Source organism: Cyanistes caeruleus, chromosome Z (assembly GCF_971803275.1).
Source record: "Cyanistes caeruleus chromosome Z, bCyaCae1.hap1.1, whole genome shotgun sequence".
In the NCBI taxonomy this organism is placed as follows: domain Eukaryota; kingdom Metazoa; phylum Chordata; class Aves; order Passeriformes; family Paridae; genus Cyanistes; species Cyanistes caeruleus.
In genome coordinates this window covers 31,521,862-31,537,180 of record NC_141732.1, presented here as the reverse complement: position 1 = coordinate 31,537,180, position 15,319 = coordinate 31,521,862, and the positions used below count along the sequence as shown (strand labels likewise).

General features: G+C 39.6%; 1 protein-coding gene across 42 annotated transcripts in view; it reads left to right on the top strand.

The window, feature by feature from the left end:
- Nucleotides 1-15,319, top strand: part of MOB3B (MOB kinase activator 3B) — a 93,605-nt gene that overhangs the window by 13,836 nt on the left and 64,450 nt on the right. For 40 of the 42 annotated variants that reach the window (XM_086869662.1, XM_086869659.1, XM_086869669.1 and 37 more), the window contains exon 2: nt 14,949-15,019. The exons of the other annotated variants lie outside the window; for them this stretch is intronic. The gene's annotated coding sequence lies outside the window, so the exon portion shown is untranslated. The remainder of the gene's footprint in view (nt 1-14,948; nt 15,020-15,319) is intronic. 42 annotated transcript variants of the gene reach the window in all.

Here is a 15,319-nt window from a genome sequence, read left to right as displayed (position 1 = left end):
AGTGAGATAGAATATGGCTGTTGAGTTTGGGGTTTTTTGGTTGCTTCCTTTTGTTGTTTGCTTTTCTCAACAACAACAGCAACAATAATTATAATTTTAAAAATCGCTCTTTCACAGATTTTGTATGTCTGTAACAAATATGAGCATCAAAATGTCTTGTAGTTATGGTCACATAACCTGTCATGTTTCAGTGAAGGCTAAAGAACTTTTGGACTGAGGATCCCGTTTTGTGGCAAAGCAGATGATGATACAAACATTTTATGGCTCAGGTGGAAGCTGAAAACAAAATCCAGAGGATAAAGCTGAAGGTCTAGTACAAAGGACTAGGAGTCAGCTGAATGAAACTGAGATCCCAGATCTGGGATCACCTAAATGAATTTGCCTAGGTTCAAAGTTTCATGGTGTTCCTGTATTTAAACTACATCTTTCTTTACAAAGTAGTTATATCTAGTTACTACATGTCTTGGGAGTGTTATAAGTTTTACCCAGGCTATTTGTCAAGATTGTCTAGTGAAAGATTTTTGAAGAATGCTGAAAAAAAAGCAGAAAAAAAAAAAAAGGCTGAGGCCTGAAAATCAGTTTTGATTTTGGACAACCCTGAATTCTGAGACAGGTGCTACATCAGCTTTTATATTGTCTTTGTTTCCCTCAGCATTGCCCTCTTTTCTTGCTTAAGAAGTAATAGTGATGAAATGTTAGTTTATGTGATAATAACTTGCCTGTGCTCCACAAGGTAGTGGAGAGAAACATTGGCAGGAGCCTTAGTTACCCTTTCCGCAGCCCTGTTCCTGGATCCTATCTCCTCAAACCCAGAAGAGCACAAGAGAGCAGGCAAAGATGCAATGTAAGGATTCTGAGGAAAGGGCCCTTCCAGCATTGTCCTGGGGCAGCGTCGTCCCCATGGCATGGGAGAGAAATGCATCAACATGAGTTAGTCCTGGAACACCTCGCAGACTTCCTGGTTTTGCTGCCTGGAGATTGAGGACACATTGCAGCATACAGAGGAAGACTTTCAGGATTACACAGGACTTACTATGGGATGCTTAGGAGAGAAACCAAAGTCAGGGAAAGGAATAGAACTGGGTTGCTTGGGAAGGAAAAAGCATGTAAAAATAGAGGGATGAAAAGGACTGGTCATGTTTAAACAGCAGTTGGTCAAAAACTCTTCTCTGTTGTGACCTGAAGAGCATTATGCCCTCCCAATAAACTCCATTTCTAAGTATTTTCCTGGGTGAGGGACAGTTTGACTTTCCAAAGGAATTTACATCTGGCTGCATTGTCCAACTCTTTGGATTAGATTTTTGTGACTAATGTTCTCATCTGCTTGCAATCAATTGTAATAAACAATTAGACTAACATTATTCATCTGTCTGTAAGAGGTCATCTTGGCAGCTAGTGAAAGAGTGGTTATGAAAACACTGTCCCAGCAATAGGAGATACAAAGTTCCTAATACTAAATTCCTAGTGCTTTCTCACTAGTATGAGTTAGTGCTGGTCAAATGAAAGTTGAGGTGTCATGTGGTTAAATAAGAAACCAAAATGCCAGACTAGATTTGCTTGGTTTTCCTGCTGAGCAGTGATTTTGTTTCTGGGAAGAGTGCATGCATCACTTTGTTTTTCCTCTGGAAGACCCTTAGGCCTGAATCACAAAATCCAATAAACGTGATAGTGTAAGCTCCACTGACTTGTTTATCCCCAGCTGCAGAAGAAGTATTTTACACTGAATGTGTTTTAAGAGATCTCTCATCAGCCAAACTACTCCCAGAGCAAGCCTCTAATAAGACATGAATGATGCCATGAAGTTCTACCACACACCACCAAATTGATCTAATGGCTAACTCCTACCCAAAGAGCTGGTCCATTTTGTCTCCTGTTTAGACTTAATACTGTTTCAACTTGGAAAAACTGGTGTGACTGGAAAGTAATCACCTTTCCTTTCTCTGGGCAGGAATGATTTGTGATGACAACAATTTTTTGCCTGTTTTTCTACCTTGAACTGGCTAATCAGGGTAAAGCTCATAGCTGGTACACAGGGATGACCAGAAGAACATGTCTGTTAGTATAGGAGCAGGATCTATTTTGAAAAGAAGACTTGATACTAAAAGGCTGGAAACCTGGAATTCTGAGTTTAGGAGCCTGCACTGTGTACAAGGCAACCTGAATTAATCATGTGGTCTTGTCTCATTGTCACATCCACAGAGGGAAGTGTTAGCTTGTATTGCAAAGTGTCACAGCGCTTCATCTTTAGTACTTGGATGTGAGACTGGCTACAGAATGTAGAACAGACCAAAGCCTTTTGAAATTTTTCCATATTAGCATCATTAACATAACTTTATTCCACAATACATGTATGCAGTGATTCTGTAGGCAATCTTGTATCATCCTTGTAATTACAAATAACAGAGTATTTCTGGTCACTCAGGTGGATAGCAAACACTATTCTGATAAAATGAGGACATCTTTGTATTGCTGCAAATCCTTTTTATGTCAGCATGGCAGTTTGCTTTGAGAAATGTCTTAACAATGCAGCATGGCTGTATGGAGACTATTAATTAAATAGTGATGCAGAATTGCCCTGTCATAGTGAGATGACTATTTAATTATACGTGCCAGGCATGTTTATAAACTTCAGAATTTTATTTGATGAACTAATGAAACCTGGTTCCTGACCTCTTTCACTTTATTCTCCCAACATCTTTTCCATGTGTCTTGTTAAAGAAGGTAGGGCAGAGGACATAGTGTAACTAGTTTCCAACTCTGCATCTTTCTGTGGGGTTACAGCAGTGATGGATGAGGGAAAAGCAACAAACATCACCTCCCTGGACTTGTGCAGAGCATTTGACATGGGCATCCTTTTCTCTAGACTGGAGAAACATGGATTTGACCCTCAGATTAGCTCAGCTAAGTAGAGCAAGGTCATGGTTCAATCCCTGTAGGTCAGAGCTGGACTTGATGATGATCATTTTGGGTCCCTTCCATCTCAAAATATTCTCAGATTCTGTGATTTCATGAGTGGACTTGGTGGATAAAAAATTGGCTGTATGGTTGCTCTTAAAGAGTTGTGGTCAACGACTCATGGTCCAAGTGGAAAGCAGTGATGAGTGACATTCTTCAAAGGCTGGTATTGGGACTACCACTCTTTAATATTTTTGTTGGTTACTCATGACAGTGGTATTGAGGGCACCCTCAGCAGGTTTACTGATTATACCAAGCTGAGTGGTGCACACTGGAGGGAAGGAATGTCATCCAGAGAGACCTTGGCAGGCCTCAGAGGGTGTCCTGTTTGAACCTTGTGAACTTCAACAGAGCGAAATGCAAGATCCTGCACCTGGGTCAGAGCAGTCCCAAGCACAAATACAAGGTGGATGGAGAACGGGTTGAGATTCCCTATAGGGAAGGACTAAAGGTATATGTGCCTAAAAAGCTCAACATGATATGGCAATGTGCACTTACATCTCAGAAAGCCAAATGTGTCCTTTGCTGCATCCAGAACAGGATAGCCAGAAGGAGTAGATTTTGCCCCTCTGCTCTGCTCTGCTCTGCTCTGCTCTGCTCTGCTCTTCTCTCCTCTGCTCTGCTCTGCTCTGCTCTGCTTTGCTCTGGTGAGACGCCACTTGGAACACTGCATCCAGCTCTGGGAGCCTCAACACAAGAAAGATGTGGACTCGTTGGAGCAAGACAGGAGAAGAGTCACTAAGTTGATCAGAGGGATGGAACAAGTCTCCTATGAAGACAAGCTTCTTGAGTTGGGACTGGAGTTGGCTCAGTCTGCAGTGGAGAAGTCTCCAGGGAGACCTTGTAACCCCTTCCACTACCTTATAAGAAGAGGAGAGGAGAGGGGCTTTGCACAAAAGCGCGTGGTGATAAGACAAAGAAGAATGGCCTTAAGCTAAACAACAGCCAGTTTAGGCTAGATATTAGGAAAAAAATTTACTGTGAAGGTAGAACAGGTTGCCCAGAGAGGTTATGGACTCCCCATCCTTAAAGGTGTTCAAGACCAGGCTGGATGGGGCTCTGACAAGCTAGTGGAAGGTTTCCTGCCCACAGCAAGATTGGAACTGAATAGTCTATAAGGCCCCTTCCAATCCAAGCTGTTCTATGATTCTATGTGCTGAGTGATTAGGTTTGTCCTTTGTTAGTCAGTAGACTTATTTTCATCATCATTCAGCTGCTGATTTTGTGTGCTCTGGAGGACTGAGTCTATTTTGAGGGGTTTTTTTGAGGTTTGAATGGCTTTTTCTATTTTTTCTTTCTATTTTTTTTTTTTAAAGAAATCAGTTTTAAAAATGTAATAGATAAATAAATGTTTTCTCTTAAAAAGTTCTTAAAAGTTAATAGCATACATAGAGAACTAAGCAAGTCTAAGCAAGTATTGTCAAATGTCATGTCTGTGGACTTTTAATAAAGTAAGGTGGGAACCAAGAATATTTACGTCAGCTTGGTTTGACAGCAGGAATAATAACTATGCCAAATTCTGCTTATTTATTGGGTTTTTTAGTTGTTGTTTTGTTTATTTGGGGCCTTTGTGTTTGGTTGGCTTTTTTCTTTCTTGTGTACCAATCTCATTGTGTCATTTGTGTCTGTGTTCTGCTCCTCCCTCAAATGTTAGTGTTTCAGATTAGCTTTGCATCCCCTGGGGAGCTGGTCACATATGAAAATGGACATTACCAGCAATTCTAAAAGCCTGCCTTGCTAATGATCTTGGCAAAAGGATGATAAATGGTTGCAGGAACACTTCTCTCTGTGGTTGATATATTACCAAGTAACATAGTTGTTCTGAAGGCTCTGATAAACATTGCTAGGAATGTATGATCAGATAGGTTCCTGTAACAGGATGCATTCCAGGCTGGGAATAGGTCATGTAGCCCCATGAAAATATGACTGCATCTGTTCTCCCATGTTCAGAGAAGTTCTTGCAGTACCATCCATTCTCACAGAATCACAGAATGGGTAAGGCAGGAAGCGACCACAGTGGGTCCCACATCTGGTCCAACTTCCCCTTCACACTATATCAGAAACAGTTCAGATTTCCTGCTTGAAGACCCTCAGTGAATCCAGAGATATTCAGTTCATCATTCAGTGTAGACTGTGACTCCAGAGTGAAAACTATTGGTACTGCTTGTTTCCTACTTAGAATTTTGCAGAAGTCTGTCTGTGGAAGAACTTTCTCAGTACCTAGAACTTAGATGGGTTTCTAAGCCCTTTCTTAGTCTTTGCTAAGTAAGCAGTTGGACTGTATGGGAGATCACTTTTGGAACTGGCAAATTGGCATGAGTTTTAATTCTGTGACATTAGTAACTGGTCATTGACACCCATGCTTATTTTGAAATTGCTTAGCCACACACAACAGGCAACTGAAGAGGGTTGAACATGACAGATCAATGTTTTGGGCAGCTTCTGAACACAAGAACTTCTGTTATGCTGAATCCATGAACCAGTTCATGGTAATGCGTGTTTCAAGCTTATATTAATGCTTCCTATTGGAAGGAAAGCTCTAAAATGCTTGATGAATAAAGAATATACGTGTAGAAGATGACAGCTTTGTGCTATCCATTTTTCTGACATCATAAAGTTCAGATATTTCATTTCCACTGTGAAATTACTAGGTCCAAAAGACTCTGTTATACAGTGGAAAATTGGATATATGTTGTTTTGTTGAGCAGGTTCAAGCTGAGTTAAACACAGGGGGCCAAATCTGTTTAAAGAATGTGCTTGGAGTCTAGCTTTATGAACAGATGGCAGCTCCAAATGAGGCAACTGTGCTTTCCTTCCTTGGTATTCTATTGGCCTGGTGTGTGGTCTTAGACAAATGACTTGCTCTCGTATTTCCTGCTTTCATCTGTTGTTCCTAAAGCATTTGAGGAGACATATTTTTTACATGAGACAATGATTTTGATAATTTTGATTAATTACATTAATTACATTAATGACTTTTATAGAATTAAAAAGGAATAAAATTTCTCTTAGATTGTATATCTCATTATGCTTGCAGGTGTAATTTCTTAACTTCTACATTTTCCTAGTGCTTTGCACTAGTGATGTACTGGTTTCTGCAGTGTCATCAAATATGGCAGATTGCAGGGGCAGCGTGCTTCCATTGGGATGCACAGAATGGGAGAATCCAGAAGTGTAATATTTAGTATGTAAGATATTGCTGGCATGCCACTGTAATTCCTGAACAAAATCTTGATTTCACATTACCTTTAAGAGATCTTGTCTTGCAACAAAAGTGCTTAGTTTGAAAAGCCTCTGCTGAAGCATTTGTCCCCTGTAATGGAGGAAATTAATAGGATGATCTGCAAAAAAACAGAATCACAGGGTGTCCTAAGTTGGAAGGGACCCACAAGGATTGTCAAAGTTAACTCCTGGCTGTTATCTGTAGAGTACAACACAGCGGGTATATGATTTAATTCCCTTAGTATTCTTCTTGCAAAATCCTTTGCAAGTAAAGGGATTTTGCATTCCTTCCTGGCTATACATCTAAGCAGCTTCTCCCTCTTTTATGAGGAGTCTGAAGGGTGCAGAACTTTCTTCTTTTTGCTTCTGGCAATCTTGAGTTCTGGTGTGTGCTGCTTTACAAAATACAATCACCCAAATGCAATCCCCAGGTCACATATTTTTTTTTAGGCAGAATTGCAAATTAAGAATAATCAATTTCTTAACAGTACAACTGGAGCACAAGCTGGGAGATGCCTTTATAACCCAGTTCTCTCACTCAGCCAGAAAGGTTTCCTGCAGTCTCCAGTCCCCAGAATTCTCAAGGCTTTTCCTTTGAGACAGATGGCAGAATCCACATAGCATGAGGCATCAGAGTCTGCTATGATAACCTCAATAACTGATAACCTCCTTTCAATGCACTGTATTGTGCATCATACTGTAAACTAACATGTTAACAAAACAGAACTTAGCAAACAAATAAAGGCCTGAGAGCTTACATCACCAATACAGCTTCTGTTTTCCAAAGTCTTTCCTACTCATGCTCTTATCTAGGAACCTAGCTAGGATTAAAAGACGGTGTCATGGGTTGACCCTGGCCAGATGCTAACTACACACCAAAACTGCTCACTTACACCCTTCTGCAGCTGGACAGAGGAGAGAAAATTTAACAGAGGGTTTCTGAGTTGAGATTAGGACCAAGATGGAGATCACTCATCAAATAATGTCACGTGCAAAGCAGGTTCAACTTAGAAATATGAGTTGAATTTATTATTGACAAAATCAGAGGCAGGATAATGAGAAGTAAAATGAGCCCTTTACAACACCTTTCCCCCACCCCTCCCTCTTTCCAGCTCTGCCTCTGGGGAATGGGGGTTATGGTCAATTCATCACCCAAGCCTTCTGCTTCTCAGGGAGAGGATTCAACCCCCTGCTGCTCCCTGGGGTCCCTCCCACAGGAAACAGTTTTCCATGAGCTCCTCTGATGCAGCTCCATCTCATGAGCACCAGCTCCCTGTGACCTGCTGCACATTAATGCTTTCCATGGGCATCAGCCCCCCTCAGACTGCTGCAGTGTGGGTCACTCTTCCACGGGGTGCAGCCCATCAAGGACGGGCTGCTCCAGCCTGGGAGCAGGGCCCCTCTCTCCACCAGTGTCCCATGGGGACACAGCCTCTTCCAGGCATTCTCCTGCTCCACTGTGGGGTTCCTCCATGGGCTGCAGGTGGATCTCTGCATCCCCCATGGGCTGCAGGGCGCAGCTGCTTCACCATGGGCTGCACCAGGGGCTGCAGGGGAATCTCTGCTCCCATGCCTGGAGCACCTCCTGCCCCCCCTTCTCCACTGACCTTGGTGTCTGGAGCATTGTTCTTCTCACGTCTTCTCATTCTGCTCTTCGCTGGTCACAATTACAACTACATGCCCCCTTTTGGTTTTTTTTTTCTTAAATATGTTAACACAGAGGAGTTAGCACCATACCTAATTGGTCTAGTCTTGTCCACAGGCACATCTGTCTTTAGAGCCACTGGGAACTGGCTCTGTAAGACATGGAAGAAGTGTCCAGTATCTTTTCACCAAAGCCATCCCAGAATCCCTCCCTTTCCTTCCCTCCCACCCCTGCCATTTCCAAAACCAGGCCATGGAAATCCAATGCAGATGGTCATAACTCAATGTCTTCTAAGACAAAGTAAGGTATAAGAAGTTAATTTACAGCACAGTAGAAAGCTTCACATTATAATAGGGATTTATTAATGATAAATGAATGATTTATTAGATAAAGAATTTAGCTTTGAGAGTCTGAATTCCACTGGTTAGAGCCTTTTAATTTAGAGCCTAGTGCTTCATGGCAACATACTCAATACAGTGAAAATAAAATAAGTTGACTGATAAGAGCCTGTAATGTCACAAGGGGAGGCCACATAAGATTGTTTCAAGCTGCCAATTGCCTTGGTTCTAACTGTAATCCCCTGTATTTTACCACTATCCCATGCCTTACCCAAGAAGAAACAAATACTCCAGGTTTATGTACTTTGCTGTGAAAATAACCCACATAGTTTACATGAAAGCTTTAGCTTTTGCCATGTTCTACTTTCTTTTTTGCCATGGCAGTGGCAGCTGCACTTGGTCCTGCAGTACTGTATTTATTTGTGCCAGAGCCACAATGTACATTGTTGAAGCATTGATTTGCATGAACATACTGCTGGACCAGTGTGCTCCAAAGGGCCAGAAGCCTTCCCTGGTTTTCATGCTTTGAGGAGCAAAATGTAGTGACACATTGAGAGCTGGGCTGGGCTGGGCTGGTAACTAGAAAGTCAACACATCTTTATGTCCTGGGGATGCAGTGGTGAAGCATCAGTGCTGGCTTGGGTGATCAAGCTGTGTTCACTGTGGAATTGTCTATCTGGCTGGTAATGTCATCCCTTCAAATCATACAATCAAAATTTGTTCACTCCTATGCCTTTTCAGAATTTAGTCCATTTTAGACCCTGTCAGTCCAGACGCACAGTTGTCTTACTTTCTGTTCTTCATGAATGGTTTCCTACTGAATTAACATACTAATAGATAACTGAGTTTCTGGAATTGCTTCTTAGGAACTTTGTTCATGCGTTTATTTGTTGTCATATGTGTGATTGTTTATTATGCCATGCAATTTGACATACAGTCCAGAAAAGTGGAGTTGCTGAGTTACTGTTTGTAATCATTTTATTTCTGAGGCAGGGCCTTTAGCTGCTCATAATATGGACTTGTGCTCAGCAATGCAGTAAATTAAGCTGATGGATACTACATTGAGTTGTTGAGTTGTTCATATTGCTCTTTCATTTGTAAATTGTGGGATTTAATTATGCCCTAATGATTTTTTTTTTATATAGCTGCAGTAATACTATCAGGCATTTGTCCTACATTCACCACAATCTAACTGTTTTTCATGATCAAAGCTAATTTTCTCTTTAGACCGGTCAGACTAGTTTTATTTGTTGAACTAGAGGAAGAGACATGCAAAAGTCTGGTATAGTTCATCTAATGAGAGGAATGTTTTTTAAATATGTCTCAGACCCTTGAATTCCAAGATTTATTTTAAAAGCACCTCATGGGAAGCACACACAAAAAAAATCAGATCTACTAAAATACATTTTTGACATGATTTTTCATATTGGAAGGCCAAATCTTTGTTTGCAGTGAAGACTACTTTTTTACCTCTTATGTTCTGTAGAAAGATGATAGCAGAATTTCCATTAGTGGATTGGTTTAGAATGATATTATAAAAATAAGCAATTGTGAGCAATTCTGAAGTGCTAAATCCTCTTTGAGAACTGTTTCTTAAAGTGTCATAGTTACGAGATCCTTAACATCCCATTTCATCTCATGATTGACAGGTAAAGTATTTCCAGAGGGTTTTTGTTTTTTTTCTTTTTTATTTTCCTTAAACAGAAATAGGTAAAAGGGACTGTTACTACTTACATTCCACAGGGTCATCAACTCTTTGTCTGGAACTAATGTTCCGCTGCTAGCAAATATTTTTTGCAGATGTGTAAGCATGACAGAATGTGTTATGGGTATGATAGCAGAGAAGACTGATACACAGTCTGCAAAAACAGACATGAAAAATTGATTTGAAATTTTACCTAACATGGAAACATGTTTACCCACAAAAAGACTTCTGGTTTACTTTAAGAAGGTGTTAACTGGCTCATAAGTTTAAGTCTTCATGAGACAGTTTTGTACTATTCTGTGCTTCTCTTTACCTCTGTCTTGGAGAAAAAAAGCTTGCTTCAATTCTTGTTCTCTGCTTAGAGCACTTACAACTTAAATGAGAAGTTGTCTTTGTACTCAAAGTTTATTCCTGAAGATATTTCTGTGTGCATGCTAGTGTTTAAATTCAAAAGTAAATAGTAGGATAATAGTAGGGATCATTTTCATTTTCTGGGATACTGGGGCCTGGATTAATAAGGTGATTCTTTGTATTCTTCATAGGCATCTCCTTTCCTGGGTCCATTTCATTATACCTTCATACAAAAAAAAAGTGCAGTTGAATTCACTTTTTTTGGCTTGCTGCCTTCGCTTTGGAATATGTTCCATCAAGGCCTCATATTTTGATGCTCCTGTGAATAGTAGTACAGCAGTGCACCATCTGCACCCTAGACTAATTCATCTGATAATGCCTTAGAAACCAAAATATTATGAAGTCTTAAGCAGACCATAAGCATAAAGCTTGACATGTTTCCTGCATTTTTTTCTGTGAAGCTGTTTTGTAACATCTGCTTGATGCTGGAATAAACCATACAATTAATCTAACAGTTCCAATGACAAAGGGATTTGAGAGATCAGAAGTGAGCATATAAGGTTACCCCTTACCCTTTAGCAGCCATATGTTGAAATCTCTTTTGTTAAAGGCACAGTTTAGGCATGGAGTATGCAGTTTCACAGTCTAGGTACAGTATCTCTGCCACGGAGCTGAAATATGAGTCAGTTTATTCAAAGACTGCTGTCAACAGATACGTTTTATGTGTCCAGCGTACCACAGATGGCATCTGTTCTGTGGAGTTTTTCAGGGTATTGTGTCACTTGGCATTAGGGGTGTTGGATGAGTACCTGTGTTAAGGTTTATGTTCCACTTCCATGGGTGGGTCTCCTGAAAAACTGGAGATTATATCAAATTTAAAAGCTTTGAATGAAATTTATAGAATTGAAAGGCACCTGCCATATATCTGTGGGACAGGACAGCTACAAGCTACATCTGCATGACTCACTATAGACAGAATCTGCTTCACTAAATTACCTTGGAATGATACAGTTTGCATGGGGCCTGCATATTTCCAGAAGCACCTTTACTTTACATTTTTATTGTATTCATAGGACTTCTCAGTATGTTTATAATAAAGTAAATCTCATTTGACCCATTAGGGAGGTCTGGGTGGACTTCTGAATATTTTTTTTTGTTGAAATGTAGACATGACCATTTTACTGCTGTGAGCCTTATTTGTCTGCTTCTGTTCAATACATTGATTTGAATCTGAATGTATGCTTGCATTGCAAGTAAGGTTTTTATTTTTCCATATTTAGAACATTGCAAGTTTTCTCTGTTGTTTTGCCTACTTTTTTTTTGTTTCAGTAAGTAGTAGAAAATACAGTGCCAATGTCCATATTTGTTTTATAATAAAGAAGTTGGAGCTGAAAGAAATGTAAGAATAAAACTTAGCAGAATTTTGAAAATCCTGATCTTCTGGCAATAGTATATTTTCCATTAAAATTATAACGGTGTTTTAATTTCCTGTGTTTTATCATGTTCCTTTATAGTGACCATGTTCTCTAAATAAATATTTCACTTATACCACATTTTTCATGCCAGTTTAAGCGGGTGTATTAAAGAATGAATAACAGAATGAGTAGTGTTTTTTATCTTGAATTCCCATGTATTTCACACCAGTATGGCTCTGACCTAAATGGACCTAATGTCCTTTTATTTTAGAGCAAGCAGGTGAAGAATTGCATGATAGGTTCTGGTCTTACAGGCTGTCTAACTTGCAGTATGTTGTCTTGCTGTTAAAACAGGAAGTCCACAAGAATAATTCTCTAATTGCATGTACTCCCACATACATGCAATAATTTAATAATTGAACCTGTCTGAACATGATTATGTAAAAGGCAGCAAATGTAGGTGGTTTACACTATCTTTGTGTATATGCCTGATTGTTTTCCGTAGTTGAACCTAGGGTTAGGACTCAATAGAGACAAAATGGGGTATGGCCAACAGCCTTTGCTTTAGCGCTGCTGTTTAGCTGACACTTAAACTAATGTCTGATGCAGTTGCTGGGTGAGTAAAGAAGAGAAGAAAGAAAAAAAATAGTGTTAAGGCATTGAAGAGGGTCGAGGATGATATGAAATGAAATTAAATGAAAGAAATGAAATGAAATGAAATGAAATGAAATGAAATGAAATGAAATGAAATGAAATGAATAGAACGTATAGAAGTTTCTCACAAAGAACAACAGACAAAAGCATTTCAGAATTTGGCCTGATCTTACAGCATCAGTGAGATGTGTGTTTTCTGTGTGTGAAACAGTGTGTCTATTCATAACCATCTGAGTGGCTGTAATCGTGACAACTGCAGATACACCTCCTGTGTTTTGCACCTTGGTACTCAGGTGTTATTGGTGGCTCCTAAAGAAATACCCATAGATGAAATTTCCATCTTGCTGACACCAGAGTGATGGTCTTCAAGACAGTGACAGTAGCTCAAAAATTGCTTGCTTAGAAACTTGATTTTGTGACTTGTTATCTTGGATTCTCACTCATTTTTCTAAAAAAAATTTGGACTTCACTCCCTGCTGCACTGTCATGGGGATTCAGTCTTCTCAGTTAGTCACCTGGGTGGCTTTCTTTTCAGAGAACAGATGTATTATTATTTGGGAGTACTCTTGGGATCTGTGGTGATTGATGCCTCAAAAATTCTGATGGCACCTGCCTCTCTAATGGCAGATCTTGTGTGTGATACGGCTGAGTATATTCAGATAATTTGTGACTGTGTCAAAACCATAAATATATGGAATGTGTGAGTGGCAAAAGATGTAATTGAAACGGGATAAAGAATAGCAAGGTAGCAATGCAATTTCCTAAGCATTTGTTATGTAGCAATTAGAATGATGAAAGCATGCTAGAGGGAAGTAGGTCTAAGGTTTTTTTGGGGTTGTGCCAATTCAGGAATAAATTACAAATGCTAAAATCTGTGTGAATTTAATCAGTATCCTCAGTGTAGTTAAAGATTCCACCTAATTCTAATGGATAAAATAAAATGTTAGACTAAATATAATACAACTATGTAACAGAAGTGCTAAATATATAATGAAAAAAAGATCTAGCACATTATTTTATGTGTTGAAGAATGTTTGTTTCTGGCAGGACAAACATTCCTCTCCTCTGGCAGGAGAGGGAAGGAGATAAAAGAACCTGGGCAAGAGGACATTCAAAAATACAACAAATGCTCTTGATTCTGTCATGATGTGAAAGAGGGCATAGCATCTAGGCCATGGTCTGGATGAAGGGGTGAAAAATCTGTTGCTGATCCAAGTGCTTCCCATTTAGAAGAATGCACAGATGTGAGGTGAGGACTGCAGCAGGGTAGAAACTTCAGGCATTAATCAAGCAATAAATGATATTTTGGGAGGATATTTTTTGTTGTTGTTTTTCTACAGCTAAATGCAATTACATTGAATGTATGAATTACTGTTTATATAAGGTTCTCCAAATGATCTGCAAAGGTTGTGTTTTGAAGCTATCCTTGCTTTTCTTTTAACTCAATATTTCACCAGTAGAATCTGAAGTCGTAATAAAAGTGCCATATATTCAAATTCTGAAATTGGAGATGGTCTGTTAAAAGATTAAGATAGAAGACTCAGACTGAGTACAGATAATGCACATAGAAGAGGGCTGTTTACACCAATGACTTCTTCACAATTTTGGTGACTTTTCCTGCTGATCTGACATGTTTTTTCTCTTCAGTGATCTTCTGGCTTTTGGACTTTTTTTTGGGTTGGGGTTTTTGGTTTTTTTTTGGGAGGGGGTGGGGAGTGCGGAGACAATATCTTGGGGGTTTTTTTTGCTATGATTGCTTTGAACTAGCCTCTGGTTCTGATGTCTTTAAGTGTCATTGAGTGTGCCAGTCTTAAGAAATCTTACTTTGAGAGAATAGGAATCTTACTGGTGAATTGGTTATTTGTATGGTTTAATGATACACTGAAGATGCTATGAATTCCTCCACTGCTGTTATCACAGTAACCACCTTTTGTTTTGGATGAGACTTTGATAAGATAGTGTGTCCTGCAGTATATTTTCCCAGCATGTGCTCTGTCTTGGAAAGTGCTAAGATTTCAATGCTTTTAACAGTTCCCACTAAAATTCTTTTGTGAATCCAGGGGGTGAAATATGGTGGAAAGTGGCGTTAAGGTTTCAAGGGTTCCTGAGAAAACATCACCACAGAACCCCCCAGTGACCTTTTAATTAGAGCAGCAAATAAAAGTTTGTAATGGTGTTCTCTGATTGGGATCTGAGACAAAGACCTTCCTGTTGAGTCACAGCATGTGCTGCACACAAATGTACAAGTAGAAACAAGAAGCTACCAGGCTTTCCTTTTTCTGGGTCAGAAATTGTTGGGGATATAGTGTGGGAAACATGCTGCATAAATGAGTTCTGTAGGAGGAAGCTTAATCACCTGACAACTCCTGCACTCAAACTGTGCCACTTTTACAGTCAATTTTTGGTAAAAATCAGCAATTGACTTTTGTTTAGAGCTAAACTGAGCGCTGCCAGGCTGTGGGGAGCCAGTGTAGTGCAATGCAGATGGCACCTTCCAGAGCTTGTCAGCTATGCTTTCCCTGTGGCCACACACTCAAGGAGCACTCATTTATTTTGCTTCAGCGTAAACTGCTTGCTGTGGTCATAGGAGAAAGAACTCGACCCTTCTTGCTGGTTATGTCCATATGCTATATGAATAATGAGTTTTGTTCCTTTTTTTGTAGTATTGGATATTTATTGGCCGCAGCTGTGGACAACTTGGTTTGAAAAGCAAGATCCTTAAATTGCAGTGAAGGTAGCTTTCCTCGATTTATACCTTTTAAGAGCTTGGTGCTATAACTCTGTTACAGTAAATTTTTTGTGTGTACGGTTAGAAGGAGAGCTCATACTGTGTGAGAATTGCTCTGACCACAAGCAGTAAAGAGTAATCAAATACTGTACTTCTGTGTATGAAGCGCTTTACTACATGGATAAAATTTATATAGAAAAAACTACCCAAACCCTTGTTTCATATCAGTTTGTGATTAGTTTTGTTTGCTTTGTTAAATTCCCTCTGAACACACCATGGGTTAAGCGGATACAGAAAAGGCTTTCA